The 12,517-nt window shown below is 37.4% G+C and overlaps 1 long non-coding RNA gene across 1 annotated transcript in view; it reads left to right on the plus strand.

Moving 5' to 3' along the window:
• LOC106891554 overlaps positions 1-12,517 on the plus strand; it is a 47,994-nt gene that overhangs the window by 18,168 nt on the left and 17,309 nt on the right. Inside the window, exon 3 of the long non-coding RNA XR_001412717.1 lies at positions 5,443-5,519. This is a non-coding gene — a long non-coding RNA (uncharacterized LOC106891554). The remainder of the gene's footprint in view (positions 1-5,442; positions 5,520-12,517) is intronic.

Genomic DNA, 12,517 nt, shown 5'->3' on the forward strand with positions numbered 1-12,517 from the left:
TGAATTTCAAGAGACACAAATCAGAACATATAAAATATCTTTCCAGGTAGTTGTCATAAAACAAAGTGAATGACATATCACAGTCCTTTTAACATATTACAGAAAGTCAGTATTTTGGAAGTTTCAGAACATAAGTTTAAAGCTGCATTTCTTCCCTATTAGCATATTACATAAAATAATAAATAGAATTTTATATTTAAAATTTATGTATAAATAGAATTGTATATTTAAAAATAATAGAATAAAAATTTGTGCAAAAGAAAAAGTCCTTCCAGGACCGACATTCCCTAATATGAGGAAAGCATGAGTATTTTGACAGGGCAGTGAAATAAAGCATCTTCCTTCAGTGAAAACATCTACGTATGGACCAGGAGGACATAATCACATCCTAGAAACTGATCTTTTCTCATGTCCAGTTTCGCTCATACCTGGGTTTATTTGCTTCAGCCTCCATAGGTGGTGTTATTGACTATAGTCAAACTACTCAGAAGAAAGTGCCATACAAGTACAACACTTTTTATATTGAAGTGATCATAAAGCTCACACACATGGGGTGGTGCAGGAGGCTATAAAAATGTTAGGGTTCCAGGGTTACACATCCTTTGGACAATGAATGTGTAGTCCCAAAACTGTGTTCTTAAACAATCAAATAAAGTTTAGGAGGTAGGTGTCCTCTCTTAAAAAAGCATTCTCCTTCTGCTTTCTTTTCTACTGTTTCTTCTTCCACATGGTGCTTCAATTCTAAGTCCAAGGCAGAAACAGCCTTCAGACATGTTCCAGTTTCCTGAAAACACTCCATATCATAGGAAGTATAAACCTGCTCTGCAACTTGATTTTTGATCACAGGCCACAATCACTGTTGGTGGTTTATGTTGTAAATCTACTCATAACACAGTCAGTACTTCCAGCTTTTAAAACAGTGATGCTTTTCCATGTAGGCCTTTCAAATCTTGCATAAAATCATAGCAAATCAATTTATTCTTTAATAGCCAGGGGCTATTTGTACATCTCATATTTATACATGTGGTGGTGTTTCCTGGTGGTAAGGATGGGGGTGACCACTCAGAGGGCACTCTGCCATGGCTGGGGTGCTGACAAGGTGGATCACACGTTGTTTTCCTGACCTATAAATATCACAAATTTTGTTTTCATTATGCTGCACCAAATGCAAAGACATCTTTTTTCGCTGTTCATCCAGCTTCTGAACAGGTTCCTCCTTACTCGTCTAGTGACAGTTGCTATGCTGGGTACAGATAAGGAAAAAACCCACAATACTGTTACTGTAATAATAAATCTAAGAGCCAAAATCCAATCTTCACTCTTGCATGGTATTTTATGATATTGCCTTTCTGTCTCCTTGATGAATAAGCCACCAGAAGTCTCAAAAGAATAGTATGTTTCAGACTTTTTTTTTTCCCTCTCAGAATCCCAGATTTTCAAAATATGCTGAAATAAAACTTATATTCATCTTCTGGAAAGATATTTCTTTTTAACTAATGTTGCCAATTATCTGAAGCCATAATGTAAGAGGCAACAGGACATTAAAGATTAATAGAGAAGCATTTCTGAGATGGAATAGAATAAAAAAATCGCATTGGAATAACTTCTGTGAACTTAATTCCAGATTTTTAGCTTTTTCCCTGGGCATATTAAATAGAGGTTTCTGTCATGTTGGCAGTCACATGTAAAAACCAAGCAGGTTTTATAGTTCTTACTAAGTTTCTATTACAGTTCCAGTCTTAAATCGTATATTATCAGCAGGTTTTGCCTACAGTTTTTGAGACAAATCTTAATGTGGACTTTTGATGCCAATGCATGAGACATTATCTAAAGGCTTACACAGCAACTGTGAAATCAGTATTTTGCAACAGGCATTTAGGATTTGCTGAGGGGGATCTGATCAACGCCTATAAATACTTAAAGGGAGGGTGTCAAGAGGACGGGGCCGGTCTTTTTTCAGTGGTGCCCAGGGACAGGACAAGAGGAAATGGGCACAAACATGAATATAAGAAGTTCCATCTAAACATGAGGAGGCACTTCCTTACTTTGAGGGTGGCAGAGCCCTGGCAGAGGCTGCCCAGGGAAGTGGGGGAGCCTCCTTCTCTGGAGACATTCAAACCCTGCCTGGACACGTTCCTGTGCAACATGCTCTGGGTGGCCCTGCTTTGGCAGGGGGTTGGACTGGATGATCTCCAGAGGTCCCTTCCAACCCCATATCATTTTGCAATTCTGTGATGAAGTCAAGGTTATAGATGACAGACGTTATCTACAGATAATCTAAACCTCACCTAAACCTGGTGGGGTTTATAACTGAGTGAGAAAAGTCAAGTCAGTTACAAAGAAGTAATAAAAATCTTGAAGCCAACTGATTTGTACCCAAGCAATTTATCTGAATTGCCATGGAATACTTCTAAAGTAAGTGTGTTGCCTTCTGCAAAACAGAGAACTGAACTGTTTCAAATACCCTAAACCATTAAAAAAAAATATCACTGAAGATTGAAAGGATGTTGCTTTATCTATGAATTGCCATAGTGGCCACAGTATTTACTCAGGAAGCAGACAACATACTTCTGATAACCTTTCTAAACTGTTTAAGATTGAATCAAGTGTTTGAAACGCCACAACCTGTATTATGGTAAAAGGAATGAGGAGGGGGGGTGGCTGTTATAAAGCTGTTGAACATCATCTGTGTGAACTACTGATCTGAGCTGTTTGCTCCAGCAGATAATAAACTATCTGCATACTGGTAAGTCTTGGCATATTCTCTTTTCACTCTGCAGGATCATACTATCTTTTCAACTGACAGGTTAGAAGTACAAAGTATATGTCAAAATGTAGCAGTTCCAAAGCAGGTGCTGTGATGGTTTTTGCCTGTAGAAGATATAAACAGTTTAATACTGCTAACTTGAAAATATGCAGGATGGATTTTACCCCACAAGGCTGACGAGCAGCTGTATGTTGTAAACACAGCACCAAACAGCCCGAGCGTAACCACAGGCTGCCTGGTTGTGCTGGGGGGTACCTGCCAGCAAGCTGACCAGATTTTTCTGATATGACAGCATTTGGGAACATCATCCAGCTCCAGTAAAATTAGTTTAGAATTCAAGCAGTTGTATCCAATAAACCTGTTCATGAGAGTAATGATAGTAAAATTCTTGAAACCTAGGTGAAAAGTAGAAAGGGATTAAGACGATTATCTTAAGATTTATTTTTTCCTTTAGCCAGTTTAGCAGCTGAGTTATTTGGAGATGTGCCAATTGGACTATTCAAATGTCTGATATATGTAACTTTTTTATAAAAATCTGGATGTTTACCCTAGAATATAGCCATAAAGAAATTTTAGCAGTCTTGAAGAGAATAGCAGGGAAAAAAACCCTGAGAGGATTTGGAATAGTAGGGAGGTATATGTTTTGAGCAGTACTGAACACTGTACATGCTCTTAGTCATTATCAGCGCAAAGTTTTTTAGCACAGGTGTTTATGTAATTGTGATACATTACAAAAATTATCAGTGATCAATGGGCATCTGTATAGGAGCACCCAGCCAAAGTGGTTTCAGGGCACAATAGGTGAGATGCAAGGAGTCCTCATCCCACTCAGCTTCATCTCCTCCTTGCCTCCTCTATGCAGAGATAACCTGGGGGGAGCTGCAAAACAGCTCAGCCCGGGGTTGTCTCAAGATTGCATCACAATAAGAATCAAAACCCGAATGGAGCCTTAACGAACTCCCTTAAAAACAAAATGCCCCGAGTCCCAGCTTACCACTATTCCCTTGACTCTGAGTGCTAGACATCACAAAATTAGCAATAGAAACTTAGGAGCCATGACACCACCAGAGACAAATATCCCAGATAGTGTAATCTACTCAGGCATTATCCATCGAATCAGGAAATATAAACCATAAGGTTTGGGGACAAAAATAGGGAATCTTCCAACAATACAGCTGGCCTGTTGGAGATTCATCCCCCCTTGTCCAGGATGCTGTACAAGGTAACTTCCCAGGTAACTTACCTGAGAGAGAGGGTAAGTGATTAAGAAACATACATATGGTATATGGCATGCTAATAAGATCGTGATTAGTGCACTCTTTTAAGCTATTAATACTGAGTGTGCTTGTGGTTTGTGTTGTTGCTTTTCAGGATCACTTGCAGGTTGTAATAGTGTATTCCACAAACTGCTTTTAAATTGCAATAGTGTAATCGTGTTGTGCACATAAAACCTGCAGTAGTGGCATATTGGACCTGTGAGTGAAGTCCAAATGAATTGTTAATTTGAACCTCTCGGTGAAGTCCTTTTTCCCTTTCGTCACAGCATCAAACATTTCTGCTTTTATGTTTGAATACTCTGTTTTCACTATACATGGTTATGGTATGAAGTATGTACTATAACATCCCTGTGTAAGGACACCTGCTGATGGGTTTTCAAGGCACATATTTCCTCATTTCTTTAGTTGCTGTATTGCTGGATTTTGTAAGAGACAATTTGGTATACAAAACACTTCATGGATTTTTACACACTGAGTTTGAGCCAAGATGTTCCTCAGGCTATTGCAGTGTTAGCAATGTTCCCTAAATGTGGCTTTACAAACATGCAGATGAAAATAATACAGATGTAAATGAGTGAAAATCTTGTAATTCTAATTCCATAATACTTAAATCACTCAATTCAGATGCTTGTGGTACATTAAAAAATACAAAAGAAGTGCAATTTTTTTCCAAATATATTATTCCAAAAAGTCTTTCAGGCTTTTGGGCACACCAGTTATGATCTACTTTATGAAAATATCCAAAAAAATCTTACCTTAGTAAAAAGCCATGAACTGACTGATTAAAACCTAATATTACATGTTGGTGATAAGCAATACAGAGAATGCATTCCAGTGAAATGATTGTGTCTGTAGCTGGCACAGCTGAGTGTGATAGGAATGGCTGAGGTCCTGTACCGACATCAAATATATGATATTTTCCATAGCTCAGTGAGTAGGACCTATACCGAGCGAGAGGATCTTAGTTCTGTCTTAACAGTCACCATAATGATATATTCACAAACATAAAGTTGTGAATATATGTCTGTTTATCATATGCTTAACCACCCAAAGCAAAAAAGCCAAGGTGCTGAATGCTTTTCATTACTACAGCAGAACTCTGCTCTACCATTTATAAGTGGCACATAGTTGAATTTTGATAGGCTTTGTCGTGTTGGCACAAACTGCAGGCTGTATAAATCCCAATGGCCTCAAAATCCTTCATTAATTCCACAAGCATTAGAATAGTTCATTTTCATATAGAATGTTTGTTTTGTGGGAAAGATCCTTCAGCTCTTCAGTGGTTATGTTCTTGTTTTTCCAGCTGATGATGAAACGTTACCGGAAAGGCAAGTTAATTAGCTTTAGCTGTCTGCTGTAAGAGAAGAAATTTAACCTTTAATTATGTTGATTTTCTAGAAATGCCCTTTAAGAGCTATCCAGAAGAAGAAGAGAAAATTGAGTTGCTAACGGTGTCTACTCAGGTGCTCACCCAGGTAAGGGGAGAACTCTATAGGCTGTTACACTGTGTTTCTCCACTACAATCCTTTTGAAGCCATGCTACTGGAGGGAAGAGTTCAATGCACCAGTAAAAAGTATTGCTTTCCCCTGCAAAAGGTAGACTGTGTGAGAGTATTCACCAAACCTGATGAGCATTTTTTAGTTCACAGACTCTGCTCCCAAACTTTTTCCTCTGTTTTAAATAAAGATTTTTAGATCAGATTCTTTAACTGATTGTTTCAGTTGCAGCAAAATTTTCATAATGGATTCTCTCTGTTCTTAACTGATTTCTGCTCATGATACTTAGACTTGCTGATGTATGACACTGCAAAAATACAGTCAAATTATGTACCTGAGTTATCTGGGTGTTCCTCTTAATAAATATTAGCACGAATATTTTCAACAATTTTCCATAAACATTCTTACAAACGAATAATTACATTCTCAAATTCTTTTAAAAACTCATGGAAGAGCAACAAATATGATATTATTGAAATTACTCTTCTTCAAATAAATGTTCCTGAGTATATTTTCTGGAGTTGGCCCAGCTGGGTTGTCAATGTATGTTCATTTATTTTTCTTGCAGTTCTGAACTTTAAAGATAATTGTTTCAAAGACATGATTGTGATGAGTGTAGTAAGCATAAATCACAGGAAGAAAAATCAGTGGTATGAAGCTAGACTATTTATTTACACAAACTGTAAATAAATTAAAGCCTGATATAGCTATCAGAAATATAGATATGGAAAAGATTAGCAAGATTAGATGGATGTCCCAAAGAAACAAAGTATCTTTAAGCAAACTATAGCAAATATATTGTTTAATTACCAGTTACAGGAGAGGAAAGACAAATAAGTTATTTATTAACCTCTAGTGTCAAGCTCTAGGCAAGAACAATATATTGAGCTGTCATAATTTCCTGTGCTGCCACAGCAATAGGGAAGTAATAGGGGGTGAAATTGGCTTCATTTTAGATAGGGAATAACAATTTGCAGCTCCAGTGTTCATTTGTGAATTTACAGAATGGTCATCCTCTGGTAGAGAACCACTTTCTCTCTGGCAAAAAAAGACCTAGATTTATGATGTTCAACAGAGTCAGGTGGATTAATAGCCAACATAAACTACTTAGAAGGATACCACTTACCATCCTGAAGCTCTCCCAGTTGTTTTTGTTTCTTAAATACTCAACAAAATATACAACAATATTAGCTGCTACTTTGCTTGGGAAGACATGATAAGATTTAATATTAATGGTGCTATTACAACACTTAATACATAAAGACATATGTAGACTTTAAAGTCCAGACACTTAATGTATTCATTATGTATGGCTGCAGTCCTGACCCTGATTTCTATCTGAGATTCATTCTCATGCCACATTCCCTTGTCTATTTCTTGTTCTGTCAATATTATTGTTCTTTAGTTTTTATGCTGCTAATGTGTCTACAGGGAAGAAAACATATCCTCATCCTTACCTTTACTTTGTTTTGGTTTTCCCTGAAAGGAAAGGTAATATTTTTTTCTCATCTCTCGGGTTGGACTAAAGATTATTTAGCTCCAACCTCCCTGCCCTGGCAAGGGACACCTCCCACTAGACCAGGTTGCTCAAAGTCCCATTCAGCCTGGTCTTGAACACTTCCAGGGATGAGGCATCTACAGCTATTCTGGGCAATCTGTTCCAGTGCCTCACTGCCCTCACAGTGAAATTATTTCTTCTGAACAGTCTTTTTTATCTGACTAAGCTGGAGTTGTTTGCACTAAGCCATTCAGGATGCGGGTCTGATACCTGAATCGAGTGCATGACTCTTCTGTTTTCTCTGTTGTCAATTCCTTGCACAACGATTTGCTCATCAATGAAGAAAATGAGACTAAAGAAGGAGAAAAGAGCTTATTCTGCTTTTAGGATGAGATTTTTATATCAAAGTTCTACTTTTCCAGTGCACATAGTGTCGGTTTGTGGGATGAGATTGTTAAATTCTAAGGAACACTATCGTCTGTTGAATATATCTTTCATATTATTGCAAAACTAAATAAATGATCAGGGAAATGAAAGAAGAGAAAGGAGACTTTCAAATAAAGCTGTAAATGCCCAGAAATTGGTTTCTCTCCGTGACTGTGCTATAAGATCATATAAGAGGGTAAGAAACTCACTTAGCTGTTTTGGAGGTAGTGAGTAATTGTGTCGTCCCATTCTTTAAGTGCTGAACTGAATGTTCTGAGATTTAACAGTCTCATAGAGGAATCAACTTTTCCCATTAAGGATATCTGAAGGACATTTCAAAATCTCGTTGCTTGAGTGGGTACCTGCATGTAATGTTCTTAGAATACTTTCCTTAAGATGGATAGCACTTGGGATTCAACTGGGACCTTTTAGCTTTTTGTAGGGAAAAAAAAATGCTGCCTTAGTTATGCTGGTATCTTCAGTAATTATTTCTATTGTAATCTAGTAATTGTGTTTTCTCAGCACATGGAAGGATTAACGTTCTGTTAACAGGATTAATATTCCTTTTTCTTTTGTATGCTTTCCCCCACATCTAATACCTTTTGGATACTTTAAAAAGACAGTTCATGAAGTCATGGTTAATCAAACTATAGCCTTGAAAAAAAGTAGAATAAGTGTTTTTGTTTTTCTTGTACTCTTTCCTCTGCATATTTTCAGTGTTCAGAACCAAACCCAAGGATTATGTTACATGCTTAACTGTGACACCACAGATGTTAATATGGATTTAAAATTAAGAGACTTTCTTGGTTGTTTTTTTAATGGTGTGTTTTTTTTCATACCTATAAATATGTATAAAGCTTTAAATACATACTGTGAAAGTGAACTGATGTATCAAATTTTTGGTCAATATGTAACTGAGACTAAGGTGGGAGGGATTTCTGTGGAATTGGTAGACATTCTAGTATTACATGTAACAGGACATGGGCCCTAACTCTATATTAAGGTTATCCTGAGCATTGAGACTGATTTCTTGCTCTTACAGATACCTCAGCAATGATGCAAACTGTTAAGTGGTGTACACTCAGCCACCTCCCTCAGCCCAGCGCCCACATACTTGGGATCTCTGCCCAGGCTGAGAGAGCTGGCTGCCACCTACCCATCTGCAGGTTCAACCAGTAATGAAGCCGTGCGCGTGTTCCAGAGACACACAGACCTCTCAAGCACTGGCATGGCCTTTCCTTCCTCCTGGCACCCCCTGCTCGGATCCCAGACACTCCTACTCGCTGGCTAGTCCAGCTTGATGCTTGCAAGCAAAACAGAAACTCATCCCTCATATACTCCTCATTTGCAAGTCCCCTGGGTACCAGCACAGATCCCTCCACCCAATTGATAATCCTGCCTGGACCCAAGGATCCCCCACTTGCCAGTTAGGTGAGGCTGAAATTTGCAGTCTTGCTTCAGTCAATGGTGCTGAGCTCCTCACTCATCTCACTTGTGTTGGTCCCCCCAGCATCTGGTTTTGGGGACACGCACCGTTCCTGTCCCTGTGGCTGGAGGTTGAAGACCCACTCTTGCTCCAGTAGCTGCTCTGGAACCCCCAGTGGCTGCCAGCAGAGATGTGCCTGTAATTTCTCTATAGCCCAACAATCAGTGTGAGTGGTGAGCTCTGTTTCTTGTCATTGTTCTCCATGATTGTATTGTCAGCTCTGTATCTTTGTATACTTTGTCTCTAGTTTCTACCTTTTTCCCTTAGTTTCTTAATATACAATGTCTGCAACCAGACAACCTTGCTGGAACAAACACTCTCACATGCCCTTATTAATTACTGCGAGTGACCAGGTTTGGTTCTCACCACTGCCTCCCTTATCATTTGTCCATCAGGTTTCTGTCCTTGTATGTTCCTGTTTATGGCTTTCTACTTTTTTTATTTCCCTTTTTGCATTGAAAAAGGTCCTTGAGCAAATATCCTTAAAGGAGCAGGCACTCTCACATACCCTTACACTAACAGCTTCAGTTGTGCTTTATTTCATGTTGTTATGGAAACAACATGAGTATAAGGCCTTCAGCGTGAAACAAAGCTTGGATACCAGTACAGGGGAAAAAAAAATCACGTTTATAACTATGCATTTCTAGCATTTCATATGGAATGTGACCAATCCTGTCATGATAACTGGAAAAATATTTCCAAGTCATGCTGGCAATGAGGATTTGCTTCCAACTTTCGTTTCAACTGAAGTTTAGAAAATATTTGGCAGTCAATGGTCATTTTCAAAGCACTCTTCCTGTGATCTTTTTGATTCCACTGGAACAGGCTGCCCAGGGAGGTCATGGAGTCCCCTTCTCTGGAGATCTTCAGGCCCTGCCTGAATGCCTTGAGTGATGTGCTCTGGGCAACCCTGCTTTAGCAGGGGAGTTGGACTAGATGATCTCTAGAGGTCCCTTCCAACTCCAACAATTCCGTGATTCCATGATCATTCTGAACAATTTCTTCCTTAATTATTCTGATATTCAGTAAATCTCATTTAATTATATTCATAATAGTACATGGGAAATAAATAAAAAAAGGCCTTTTGGTGTAAAAGCACAAGACCACAAGAACTACCTTTCTTCTGGTATTTTAGGCATTTTAAGATCTTGGAAGCAATCAACTGTTGTTGGCTGATTTAATCAAATGCAAAGCTCTTAAGGCATCCCAGGTGCCAGTTAAATAATTTTAGGATATGAACAGCCAAGGTAAAGCAATCTCCACTCTGGTACTAAATAATATACTTGTTGGCAAAACACAGGACTGTCTTTAAAACGTTTGGTGTTGCTAGCTGAATATAAATATAGAGGGGATAACACCCCTGAAAGACTAAACAGCTCAGCAAAACAAAACAGAAACAAACCCCAACTCATTCCTGGGAACAGACTCAAAATATTTACTTTCCTTTTATAATGTAATGTAGTTATATGTGTGTGTGTGTGTGAGATCTTGCATTCCTTTGAAAATGCAACTGACCACCTCATGACACCATTTTTATTCCAGATCTGCAGTTCATACCATTCTGAGTTTTTCAGGCTGAAATGGACATTCTGTTAATAAAATACATCACAAATAGAAAACACATATCAAAGCCGCTACGAGAAGGGCCATTTCTGAAGTTCAAGCCATAATGGCTTTGAACAAGTAACCTACAGTATTAGTATATAATGTACATAAGTAAATTCTTAGCAAGAAGAGTTAAATTTGCTCCACTAAATCATGTATTTATATTGGTGTAATTATATTTTTCTACACAATCACTATATTATAAGTTCTTATTGTCTATATTTTACCCACTGTTTGTAAGATAAACAGCGGATTTGATAACACATTCCACCTACTGTGAATTTACCACAACAACATAGTTTGCAAATGTATCCCCCCACTACCTTCTAATTCAGAAACTAAAACTACTTGAAAGTACTAACTACTTTCATAATAATTCATCTCTTTTACTTTTGTGTAATCAAATTAGTGAAATATCACCTACTACTCATCTACATAAATACTAGCAGAAACTTTCTTGAATTAACATCCTATAAATGGAAACAGACTATCAGAAAAAGAAATTCTTCCATTTCTGGAAAATCTCCTGTTCCTGAAAGCCATGTGTTTTTTCCCAATTACATCATTTGGACTAATACTGGAGAAAAAGTTACATGGAAGATACCATTTTTCTCTACAAATCTTTTTTAATTAGTTCAGATCCAGTCATGTGGTAATATATGTAGTAAATGAAGAAGATATATGTAAAAAACAAACATTGTTTCTTTCTTTTCCTGTGAAAAAGGAAAACTGTGTTTTCAATATCAAAGAAAATCGGAAAGACTTACAAAGTATGTTGCTTGAAAAAAAATCTTGTGGATGTTGACTGCAAAGCCATAGATTGAAAGATAATGTTGACAGTCGTGGAGGTTTTGTGAAGAATGTAAAAGCTCAACAAAAATCTATACCTGTTTCAATTAAAGAAATACATTTTTGCACCCCCCAGAGATAGAAATCTTCTGGTGGCTATGCCTTCTGGCATCTCAGAAGTAATTTTTAGTAAAAAAAGACTTGGCTTTGACAACATATGTTTTAGTCAGGTCTTGCTTTATGCTTGATGTTGATAGAGGGTTCTCAGATTTACACTTGATGGATTTTTCTACAAATAAATTCTCAAGGATTAGACCTGCTTTATTGCAAATCTGCTTTCTGAGGCAAGCAGTAATCTAGAGATATGTCATTTATACTATTACAGACTTACATTTCTAGTGAAATGAATGGTGCTACTTTCTTAGATGATTTGTTTTGACAGTAGAAAAATGCGTTTGAAAAGAAGATTGTCAATACTATTGGTCAAAAGGGCTAGCAACACAGTTATTTATTTATTTATTTATTTATTTATTTAAAATTCCTCACTAAAGTAGAACAGATATGGATTTGCTATGTGAAACACACAAGAGTTATTCTACGTTGACTCTGAAAGTCTGATCCAGAAGAGAGAAGAAACCAGCAGTGTGAAAAACATTTAGCACACGCGGTGATTTTCATCTTTCTAGTCCATTGAGTTATCACCAAGAGTGACTTAGAAGCATAAGTAATGAATTGATAATATAATCTTTATCATTCCTAACTTGAAATACTTCACTTATGGAAGAATTTCAGTTTGCTTCATGTGTTATGTTGAGCTGCCTAGAATAACTTTCATGCCCCCTATAGTTACCTCATTAGACTTCAAAAATCCTCTGATATGCTGAAAAGGATTTGTGCAGCCAGGACTCTTACCTGCTCTCCTTTCTTTATGGATAACTTCTGGAGAAAGTGTAGTCGTAAAAGAAATTGGAGGAGGAAATAAGACCTATCTGTGAAGTAGTTAACTGACCATATATTAGAGAAACGGAGCATGATCTGACTTCCATTTAGACTTCTTGACCACTGACATATATCCCTGTTTATACCAATTATACCAATTAATCTCTGATTTATGTATCCAGCACAATATACATTTTTATCATCAAGATATTCAAAGGAAATGAGAGGTAGTA

The sequence above is a fragment of the Calidris pugnax genome, unplaced genomic scaffold, assembly GCF_001431845.1.
Source record: "Calidris pugnax isolate Ruff unplaced genomic scaffold, ASM143184v1 scaffold30, whole genome shotgun sequence".
Lineage (NCBI taxonomy): Eukaryota > Metazoa > Chordata > Aves > Charadriiformes > Scolopacidae > Calidris > Calidris pugnax.